General features: G+C 42.3%; 1 protein-coding gene across 1 annotated transcript in view; it reads right to left on the bottom strand.

Moving 5' to 3' along the window:
- ROBO1 (roundabout guidance receptor 1) overlaps positions 1-12,326 on the bottom strand; it is a 1,264,035-nt gene that overhangs the window by 1,218,863 nt on the left and 32,846 nt on the right. The window lies entirely within an intron of this gene.

The following is a 12,326-nucleotide window of genomic DNA, read 5'->3' as shown; positions in this document are numbered from 1 at the left end:
GTATAGCATTTTAAGGGGATTTACTTGTTTTGCATCAAAAGGCATGCATCAGAGTCATCTGTAAAGCATCTAAACTATGTCCCTGGTCTCCTTTGACCTACTAACTCAAATTCCCATGGCTTAGATAAGGTCTGTATGCTTAAATTTTAAAAAGCCGGAACTCTTACCATTTGCAACAGTATGGATGGAACTGGAGAGCATTATGCTAAGCGAAATAAGCCAGTCAGAGAAAGAAATATCACATGATCTCACTCATATGTGGAATATAATGAACAACATAAACTGGTGAACTAAAATAGATCCAGAGACATAGAAGCATCCAACAGACCAGCCAACCTCAGGGGGAACACAGGTGGTGAGGGAGGGGAGTTCAACCAAAGGACTTGTACTAGTATGCATGCATATAAGCATAACCCATGGACACAGTCAGTAGCGGGAGGGTGGGGGGGTGAGGGCATGTGTCAGGGGGATAGGAATGAGTGGGGAGAGAGGTCAATGGGGGAAAAAGGATTCATATGTAATACTTTAAACAATAAAGAATTAAAAAATAATAACAAAAATTTAAAAAATAAAAATGTCAGTCTCTGCCCCCTCAAAAAAAAAAAAAAATAAAGTAAGGGGGAGATGAAGCAAATAAAATTACCCAACACATTCCATCCTGGAGCATTCTAGATACTGCAGAGTCTGTAATCCCCACCTCAGACAATCAAAAAACAATAAAGAAACACTATATATTGAGGAGACAAATATTAGCCAGACCTGTATTACAGGCTAGATTGATATATACATTCCCCAAATTGTTATAGGAGGATATAACATTGATACAGCACCTTGCATACATACACAACACGGGGATGATAAATTCTGCCTAAAAGGTTTCTAATCTGTACATCGTTAATAAAGTTTAGTCTTATGGATGTATAAAACATATCTGTTTAGCTCTTTTGAAAGCAAATATGTGGGTGAAATAGGGTGAGGATGAAGACAAAACAAAATAAATATTTAAAATCTGAGACTAGATGAACTATTCAAATATAAATACATATATAAAATTACATTAACATAAAATAAATGTTAACATTCCTTAGAAATTATTGTTTTTCAACAAATTATTATTTTCCAATAAGGAAATAGAATAATTTATCAGATAGACACACACACAAAAAAGGGGGTCCAAAGTAGAGACACAAAGAAACAGGCCAGATTTTTGGATAACAGTTCTCCCATAACTGTATAGCCTTCCAAACCTCAGTTCTCTCCCGCCCCGTTCTTGGCCAAAACATGCTGAAAAGGCTTTTCACTTTTATGATCTACAAGTTACAAATTTGAATCCATCTCCATCTGCTATGCTCTCCTACTGCTCCATGAAAATCTCTATCCCTGTTCAAGAACTTCATTCATTCAAAATTCAACAGCCACTTTTGTTCAGTTTTCTTATTTCATACTAGTAGCCCGTTTGCACGAAGATTCGTGCAATAGACCTTCATTCACCTGGCTGCCTGCACCAGTTTTCTGTAGGCACCAGGGACCCAGGCCTAGGCTGTGGCCCCCGCCTTCTGCCTTTTTCAGGGTCGGGGCTTGGCCCCGGGCAGTGGCCTTGGGCTCGGTGGCACCCAACATCCTTGCTAAGGATCACAGGAGCCGACTCCCAGTGGTTTCCTGCGATCCATGCAGGCTGCCCACTGGTGCCCAAGGCTGGGAAAGCCTCCGCCCCAGGCTTTTCTGGCCTTGGGCTCGCCGCACCCAGCATCCCTGCTACCGATAACAGGAGCCGACCCCCAGTGGTTTCCTGCGATCGGTGCAGGCTCCTGGCTGGTGCCCAAGGCCCAGAAAGCCTCGGTCCCTGGGACCCCTGGAAACGGCGGGAGGGGCCGGGCCACGCCCCCCCCCCAGGTGGCCAATCGCCTCCGGGACCCCCGGGAGGGGCGGGAGGGGCCCGGACATGCCCCCCTAGGTGGCCGATCGCCCCAGGCACCCCCGGGAGCGGCGGCATGGGCCCGGCCACGCCCCCCGGGGTGCCGATCGCCCCAGGCACCCCCGGGAGTGGCGGCATGGGCCCGGCCACGCCCCCCCGGGGTGCCGATTGCTCCAGGCACCCCGGGGAGCGGCGGCATGGGCCCGGCCAATGGGCACCGCCATCTTGATCTTCTCAACGGCGGATATGCCACCCGGAGTCCCGCCCCCAGCCTCCCGCCGGCCCAATCGTGGGCATAGCGAAGGTGCGGTCAATTTGCATGTTTCTCTATTATAAGGTAAGATTTTAAATTTCATATTTCAGAAGCGGACAAATTTTTCTTTGACTCTAACACTCTTATCTATGTTTTCCTTCCACTTTTCTCCACTCAATTTAAAATTTTAGCCATCACTTCAAAGTTGATATTCCTAAAGATCTTGCCCTATGCCATCTCTTGTCTCTACTTTTTCCCCCCAATTTACATGGTCCCCCTGGGTTAGTGCTTCCATTTTCATGGTTTAAAGGGCTATAACTATGCTAAAGACTCACAATCTGGTTCTCTTTCCCATATCTCTGTGATGAGCTTCAGATCATACATGTTGCTATCCACTGAAGGCCATTATTTCCAGAAACTGAATCATCTATACCACCCTGCCAGCTTCCAAAGTAACCAAACAAACCAACCAAAAGACTTGTGTATCCTAATCCATGTCTAGATTTAAACATCTGAGTGACATTCTTGAATCTTCCCCACCCCCAATCCATCTATTTACAAGGGCTACATGTCTATTTCCTAAAATTCTGAAATTACTTCACCATCTTCCCATTCTCTCCTCGTGTAGGCTACCATTATCTTTGCTCAAATGACTATAAAGCCCAGGTATTTCCTTATCATCTATACGTTCCACTTATATAACCTTACACTTCTAAAAATATTTCTCATATGCAAGTATAATCTTACTTCCATTGCTATTAAGATGTATTTTGTCCAGGGAAAAGGTAATAAACATTTCCTTAAAGAGAAAGACCCAAATACTTAGTCACCCTGAAGAATTCTTGATAAACACAGTTCTTTTAAGATTTATACTTCACCAAACTCACCTCCTCTGCCTTTTTTGCTCCTCTCTTTCCTCACTTACCCATATAAGCACTCAATGCTAAAGGTAGGCTTAATTGGGTTCAAATCCTCATGTGCATTTTGTTTTCTCAACTCCAGAACACTTTGTTATGCATTCCTCTGGCTGGATCCCTCCTTCCCATCATCCTCTTCACTTCAAGTGTAGCTTTAGACACCAGTTATTCCAGACACCTTTCTTAACCAATACCAGTCATGCTATAGAACTGCTTGTTCTGTACTATCATATTCTCTGTGCTTACCTTATTACATTACTTATCACACTGCTTTGTGATTGCCTCTTTTTTTTTTTTTTTACTGTATTTTCCATCACTGTGCATTCCTCTTGAAAACAGAATCCATGACTATATTGTTCATACCTGTGCCTGATTTTTAGGTCCCCCTCCCCCTTCTCAACACTGTTCTACTTAATCACCTCAAGGCAAGATCCATTATCATCACTATCATCTAACCCATTCTATATAATCATATTTTTCTGACTCCTTCCACTTAGTTTAAATTATACACATCTGTCTCATTTAAAATCATAGAAACAAAACAAAGCACACAACCCAGTAGCCACTCTGTACCACCAACCTGCTAAATTTCATGAAAATTTTGATTAGCTGGTTCATTTTTTTCTTACATTGAATATTTCTCTAACTCTAATTTTATTTCCACCACTATTCAAATACTATAACATTTTACAAATTCATGAATTACCATTGCCAACACAGTGAACATTTTTATTCAGTATTTTGTCTATTGTTCATAAAGCTCTTTCTTAGACAATAAATACTAAGAAGCTCCACTGGACTTTTGCATTCCTATTTGTACCTGAGGACAGAGCTTGGTAAACAAACAAGCAAAAACCTATTGCTCTAAATTAGTGTTTCTCCAATTTTCAAGTATATACAAATTGTCTGGGTTCTTGCTGAAATGCAGCAATAACTTCAATGCATCTGGGTTCGTGCCTGAGACTTTGCTGTTCTAACAAACTCCCATGCCAATACTGCTGGTCTGTGGATCGCCGTTAGAGGAGCATGTCTCTGTAATCACAATGGAATAACTAGGGAGCTTTAAAAACAGCAATCCCTGGGCACCATTGGAGACTGATTTAATTGGTCTGGGTGTAACCTGGTTACTGGGAATTTTCATGCTCCCTGGGTGATTCTAATATGTAGCAAAGGTTGAGAACCACTGTAACTATAGTCACCATACTACACATTACATCACCAGGACTTACTTATCTTATAACTTATGTTTTATTTAGAGAGGTATTTAAAATATTTTTAAAATATTAAACTAGAAGGCAATAACTTTAGTAGCCCAATTAGTCATTCTTTTACTAATTCCATGTAGGTGTCTGTCATATATCTAGGCAAATTATCCCTTTTTCTTGTTACAATGCCTGCTGATTCCTACTGAAATAGACAGTCTGGAGGCAGGGTAGTGGTTCTGAAAGAGCATAAATGTTCAAGGCAGACAGATCTGAATTCAAATTAATTACTCTGCTCTATTATTCTGAGAAAGTCACCCAAATCCTGCTCATTACTTTAACTTTAAAGGGAATAGATACCTTGGAGATATCATATGAATTTAAATGAAAACTTTTGTAAAAATGCCCAATACACTTCCATATTGAAGGTGCATAGATCCATTCAGTTATTTATTTATCCAATAATTGTTTATTGAATACTTAATGTTATCATTAAGTAAACGTAGGCATTTAAATGAAAAACAAGGCTGTGTCTTCCATAGCACTCCCACTCGTGTGTGTGTGTGTGTGTGTGTGTGTGTGTGTGTGTAGAATAAAATACTTAAATGGGATAGAGAAGGCTTTAGAGTGTGAGAATCTACTTTACAAAGAGAAATCATTAAAGTCCTTTTTGAGACCTGAATGAGAGAGAAAAGAATCACTCTTGTGAACAATCGGGGGAGAAGAAGTCCAGGTAGACATCAGAACAACCACGAACTCTGAAGCATAAGGGAGGTTGGTGTGACTCAGGGACAGAGAGAAAATGAGAGGAGACCATAGTGGGAATAAGCCTGGAGGGCTAGGGAGGGCCTTTATCACTTAGGCCCTAAGTCTTAGGGTATCAGAGAAAATGGCAAGGTGCTTGCATTTTATCCTAATTGCAAAAAAGAGACATGAGAATATAATTAAGAACTGATTTTATTTTCATTATTAAGAAATTGTAGTCCAGCCAGCATGGCTCAGTGGTTAAGCCTTGACCTATGAACCAGGAAGTCATGGTTCCATTCTTGGTCAGGGCACATGCCTGAATTGTGGTCTTGATCCCCAGTAGGTGGCGAGTAGGAGGGAGCCATCAATAATTCTCTCTCATAATTGATGTTTCTATCTCCCTCTCTCTTCCTCTCTGAAATCAATAAAAATATATACTTTTTTTAAAGAGAAAGAAATTGTACTGGCTGCTGTGAGGAGAATCAACTACAGTGGGGAGGGGCTGAAATGGAAACACTAGTGGCAGTTATGAGGTTATGACTTATAACCATATAAATGAGAAATGATGATAACTAAGAAAAGCAAAAATCCTAACTTTCAATGTCTGTCTTCCATTCTGTGCTCCCTATATGTACCTCCTCCAGGTGATGAATGCCCTATTGTTCAACAGGTTGGTGGGCAATTTGAGTGATGTTCCATATTAGACTCATCTTGAAGTCATCTAAGTTTCTTCCCATGATCTACCTATGAGGAGCTACCATAAACACAGAAATAAATGCAGTCTTTGTGACTCAGCAAGCACTAAGTGAGTGGCAATGTCCCAGATTTATTAATTAATTCCATCAACAATTTGTAGAGCTATGTAAGCAACATATATGCATTCTAATTGTTGGTTGAATATATTTAAACTATTTTCTCTGTTTCTAATCTTTAAAACAAATTCCAGTTTTAAAAATATTGTGTGCACTGTACTTTCTTTTAAAACCATTTATAAATTTGCTATTATATCTAGGTACCAAACTAAATACTACAGAAAACCAGGGACCCAGATAATCCTACCTAATAATAGACAAATATGCAAATTGACCGTACCTTCGCTATGCCCAAGCCACGCCCACCAGCCAAGCCATGCCCACCAACCAATCAGGACGAGTATGCAAATTACCCCGACAAAGATGGCGGCTAATTTGAATATCAATACAGCGTAGAAAGAAGCCAAGAGCTGCAGAAGGGAGCAAAGCTGTGGAGAAGCAAGCAAGCCGGGGGGAGGAGAAGGGAGGAGTGGAGGCAGGGCCGGGGGAGAAGGGAAAAGCAGGAGGGCTGGCGGAGAAGGTGGGGCGGGGGAGAAGGGAGGAGCGGAGGCGGGGTCAGGGGAGCGTGCAGCAGGAAACCCTATTGCAGGATTTTTCCTGCAATGGGAACACTATTATACATGATAATCTTCACAGATCTTACTGTTTACAAAGGGAATACACCTAAAATATAGACTGTCCCAACAAAATGCAGTAAGGGCCACAGATAGTGTTTTGGGAATATATCTGACACAAAGAAGCTTAGAGAAGGCTTCCTATAGAAGAAGAGTTCTAATTGTGAAGTAAATAAAATGCAGAACAAAGGAAGGAGTGGAAGAGATAGAAATAAAACAGTATCCAGAATTGAAAATATTATGGCACTGTCCATGGTTTCTAAATGCATATATAAGAACCCCCAACTAGTCAGAGGGCTGATACCTAACCTAAGCCTACCTGTGTTGAAGCAGGAGAAAAGACATAAATTAATTAACTCATGCATTAATTAAACAAATATTGAGCACCTACCATACACTGGACACTAGTAACTAAAATCAGAAGTGAGCAAGAAAAAAATTCCCTAGAGCTTAACTTCCGGAAGGCAGAGGAGGGGTGAAGGCGGACCATGGACAAAAGTCTGCTAGTCACTTTTTCCCCCTAGTTCATTGTTTAAAGTGAGAACTGTAAAGATACAACAGATGTTCTTTGTTCTATCAACAAATCCCACCTGTGGGACACCCTACAGCTTTTTGAACAGGTCTGTCACAAAGTAAGTGATTCATAAAATCACCTGACAGAGTTAAGCATGTGAAACACACAAGACAGGGCTGTCAGGACCTCCCAGCTCACCAAATGATGAATGTCATAAGGAATAAACCTGCTTTAATTAATTCTCCCTGGAGTCTTTCTACAATTCCAAAGATATTTTTTTTAGGATCTTTTTATTTCTTTGTTTGACTGGAATTAATTATTTCTCTTGCCAACTATCTCCATGTCTCATTCCCTTCAATTTCCACACTCCGCTGGAAACCAGCCTGCTAGCCATCTACTTGGTCAAAGATTGACCTAGGATTCCTTTGAGGACTGAAATTTTATTTTATTTTTTCAAATAAGCCAGAGGTTACTGTTTATCCTGGGCAATGCTTAAAAGTTTCACAAGGTCAATTGTATTTTATTTTTCAGCAGACTTTCTTGAATAATTGAGTAAGTTTAATACCAAATAAAATGATGAAGTGGTTTTTCCTTTCAATTCGGTAATGCAGTAGTATTTCAGAATCCCAGCATCTACAATAAATGATTTTCCCACTAACCAAAGAAATATTTTACTGAGATTTAAAGAATCTCAGGTCAGAGACTCTCTAGAAAGGCATTAGAAATTAACTAGCAGTTTAAAATCCAGAATAGAAATGTCAAAATAAATCTAAAATTTTTCAAATATAATGTAGACTTTGATACAAATAAATCTTGCTTATAAAACCTTTAACATTCTCAACACCTTAGCCTGCAGATCCAATTATCCCCCAACATTATCTGCTCAGCCATGCTGAGCTTATTCACCAGCCCTCCAGTAAGAAATAATAAAAGGTCTGCAGGTGTATTTACATTCAGAGGGAAGAGGTATAGGTGTGAGAATTGCAATCATTTTCTGCAGTGTTATAAACAGTAAACAGTTTGTGACTTGCAGAACATCTATACATAAATTTGGCTAGTTGAATTGTTCTGTTTTGAGTAAAAATGGGGAAAACTATTCAAAGAAAATAATGGCAATATTTTGCCACAGAGTTTTGTAATAAAAGAATAAGGCTATTGTGTTTTGTATTCATTACCATTTGGAATTTTCATTAATTCACTTGTAAGCAATCTTGGCAGAATGCATCCTGAGGAATTAGTTCCCTACCTACATGTGACTCAGAGTCTATGGGAACAGACCACTCCCAAAATAGATAATATGGGAACAGACCACTTCCAACATAGATAAGGCCAGTGCAATGGGACACAGGTTAAAAAATGATATGTGTCTCCTACCGATGGAATACAATTAATTCTGCCCTGGTTTACTCTGGATGTCTGTGCAAATGTCTAGAAGACCACATATGTGCAGTAACTTAATGGGTAGCACACAAACTATTTCTGATTTTCTCTTTGTCACCCAGAGTTTAGGAAAATACTTATGCATATATAGTTAAGTTTATTAACCAAATTGATTAGTGTCTAAAGCTGTATAGAATTGAAACAAAAAAAAATATGACATTTTATAAGGAAAATATAAGAATAAGGGTGATCAACCATTCCCTAAAATTTTAAGACATTAGGCTTTATGAGATGATTAAGAGACTTTAAAGTTAAGAGTTGCTAAAATAATCAATTATTGGTGAGCCCAAAGCTAGAGTGGCTAATCAGAACATATAGAAGAGGTTTAAGATTGATGGTGGAGACAGAGAGATTAACTAACTACATATTCTCAGCCTGGTGGGCTTGGAGCTAATTCTACAAATGCCCTCCCTATCCCCCTGGCCAACTTGTCCTTTTATATCGGCTTGGTTGGTGCTTGAGTCCATAAGAGGGAGTGCAAGTTTGGGGGACTCAAAGAAATTATAATAAAATCAATAGAAATGATATGTGAATGCTATTAATGTATTAAACTGTCACAAAACTCCAAATAAAATATTTCAATTAAAAATCTGAGGTCACTCCACATTTAATTTTGAACGTAGAAAAAATAAAAATTAAAAACAAAACCGAAAATGCTTAAGTAATAAAAGAGAAAAAATTAGGAAAAGATGATTTTTTTTGGAAGATGTTCAAGGAAAATTTCTGGAGTACACCTATTTTTCAAGGTACTCCTGATAGAGTGCCCTCTGTTCCATTGTATCCATTAATAGGAGGCTCTCAGCTGCCCTCCCATGCAGGATATATATATATATATATATATATATATATATATATATATATATATATATATCCTATATAATAAAAGGCTAATATGCAAATTGTCCCCTTGGGAGTTCGACTGGGAGACCGGGAGTTTGATCGCTCACTATGACATGCGCTGACAACCAGGGGGTGGAGCAGAAGGAGGAGGTGGGGAGGCGGGGAGGTGGGGAACCTGATCGACGACCAGGGAGCCAGCAGGGGAGGGCAGTTAGGGATGACCAGGTTGGCAGGGGAGGGCAGTTAGAGACAACCAGGCCTGCAGTTGAGGGCAGCTGGGAGCAACCAGGCCTGCAGGAGAGGGCAGTTGGGGGGGACCAGGCCTGCAGGGGAGGGCAGTTGGGGGCGACCAGGCCATGAGGGGAGGGCAGTTAGGGGCAACCAGGCCTGCAGGGGAGGAAAGTTGGGGGCGAGCAGGCAGGCAGGGGAGGGCAGTTGGGAGCGACCAGGCCAGCAGGAGAGGGCAGTTAGGGGCAACCAAGCTGGCAAGGGAGGGCAGTTAGGGGTGACCGGGCCAGCAGGGGAGGGCAGATGGGGGCAACCAGGCCTGCAGGGGAGGGAAGTTGGGGGCAACCAGGCCTTCTGGGAAGGGCAGTTAGGGGCAATCAGGCAGGCAGGGGAGGGCAGTTAGGGGCGACCAGGCTGGCAAGGGAGGGCAGTTAGGGGTGACCAGGCCAGCAGGGGAGGGCAGTTGGAGGCAACCAGGCCTGAGGGGAGGACAGTTAGGCATGATCAGGCTTGCAGGGGAGGGCAGTTGGGGGCGACCAGGCTGTCAAGGGAGGGCAGTTAGGGGTGACTGGGCCAGCAGGGGAGGGCAGTTAGGAGCAATTGGGCCAGCAGGGGAGCAGTTAGGCATCGATCAGGCTGGCAGGGGAGTGGTTAGGGGGTGATCAGGAAGGCAGGCAGGAGAGTTGTTGGGAGCCAGCATTCCTGGATTGTAAGAGGGATGTCCGACTGCCCATTTAGACCCAATCCTGGTGGGCAGTTGGACATCCCTCGAGGGGTCCCAGATTGGAGAAGGTGAAGGCTGGGCTGAGGGACATACCCTCCCCCCCCCCCCCGCATGAATTTCGTGTACCAGGCCTCTAGTATGTGTGTGTGTGTGTGTGTATATATATATATGTGTGTGCGCGGGTACAGTCTCTAGGCCTGGCCTGCGATCGGGCCATCTTCCCTGGCTGCTCGCAGCTGGCCCCGCCACCCACTGCCACCTACCCCTGGTTCCCAGTTCATCATTGGGTGATTGGAGCCTGCTGGCCGGGGGAGGGACCAAGATGTTGGCCATTCCGCCCACTCACCGACCCCACCCCTGCTGCCACCCACCCCAGTTTCCCATTTGCCATCGGGTGATCAGAGCCTGAAGGCAGGGGTAAGGGACCAAGAGGTTGGCCATTCCCCCTTGCTCACTGGCCCCACCCCCACCGCAGGCTGCCCTCTGTGTGTGGGGCAACTGACGAGGTGGGGGCCTTGGCCTGGAGCCACCTGCATTCCCCACCACCCACCCCTGGTTCCCCGTTTGCCATCCAGCAATCGGAGCCTGCCAGCCAGTGAAAGGGACCAAGAGGTGGTCAGTGCGCCTCATAGTGACTGGTCGAGCGGTTGTTCTGGTCGTTCCGTTGTTAGGGTCAATTTGCATATTACCCTTTTATTATATAGGACTAGAGGCCCATTGCAGGAAGATTCCTGTAATAGGGCTTCCTGCTGCAGTCGCCGCCCAGCCTGCTTCCCTCCCTTCTCTGCCGCCCCCCTTCTCTGCTGCCCCACCTGCTTGCTTCTTCACAGCTTCACTTCCTTCTGCAGCGCTTGGCTTCTTTCTACACTGTCTTCAGTCTTCGCTCTAGCCTGAATATGCAAATTAACCGCCATCTTGGTTGGGTTCATTTGCATACTCACCCTGATTGGCTGGTGGGTGTGGCTTGTGGACATAGCAAAGGTATGGTCAATTTGCATGTTTCTCTTTTATTAGGTAGGATTCCTCCCTCCCAAAGGTATATATTGTATCCAATCATTATTCCTAGTCTTACCTATTTCATCCAGAAGGGTGCTTATTAAGTGACCTTATCATTTGGAAGGATAAAAGGTGGCCCTGCACACATTCAAAGTGTTTTTCTTTTTAAATACAGCTTACATTCATTGTCCTAACAGTCAGTCACAGAGACGGTGCCTATCACCACACTGCCATTTGTTTTCACTGCTCTGCCCAGAATATTCTAGCTGAGACCAATTTCTTCAACCATGGCATTGGCATCTATGAGCTATAACTCTTAAGTAGAATACTACTTAAAAGGTGTTTCTTTTTAGGAGGAAGAATGTCATTACTTTGTTAATGTACATTATTGTCAGTTACTAACTCTGGAAAAATAAGATCTGGTTATTTATTTATTTAGTTAGTTAGTTTAAAACAGGCTAAATACAGTAATGTAATTCTTAAGTTCTTATATAAAAACTCTTGCTGACAGCCAAATGTATCAGCATAGTCCATAAAGGAGGCTAGTTCATTGTCAATGGCAGCAATACAAAAGCAGTCTGGCATAGAGAATTTAGAGCTAGACAGAGGTGGAAGCAAAGCCAACTGATGCCTTTACAGGTTGCATTTTTAAGCCTTTGTTTCTTTATATTTCAAAATGAGTGTAATAATATAAATTCTACAAGCTTAGAAAAAATTTAAATATAGTAGCTATGTAAAGACTACTGCACAAAATAGATAGCAAAACTTCAACAAATGCCATGACCTCCTCCTTTTGCAACATAATACTTACATACAGTTATTAGAGTATCATTATAAAAAAAAAGAACATAACTTCGTCCATGAAAGTCCATTGGGCATATATATAGGCATACCCCATTTTATAGTATCACTTTATTGCACTTCCCAGATACTGTGTTTTTTACATATTGTGGGTGTGTATCAACCCTGCATCAGCCAAAGTCCATGGATGCCACTTTTTTAACAGCATTAGACAACTTTGTGGCTCAGTGGCACATTTTGGTAATTCTCGGAATATTTCAAACGTTTTCATTATTATGATATTTGTTATGGGGTTTGAGATCAGTGACTTTTGATGTTACTAT

This window comes from Cnephaeus nilssonii (genome assembly GCF_951640355.1).
Source record: "Cnephaeus nilssonii genome assembly, chromosome: 3".
In the NCBI taxonomy this organism is placed as follows: Eukaryota; Metazoa; Chordata; class Mammalia; order Chiroptera; family Vespertilionidae; genus Cnephaeus; species Cnephaeus nilssonii.
Note: the sequence above shows the minus strand (reverse complement) of the source record. Positions and strands in the feature narration are given on the sequence as shown.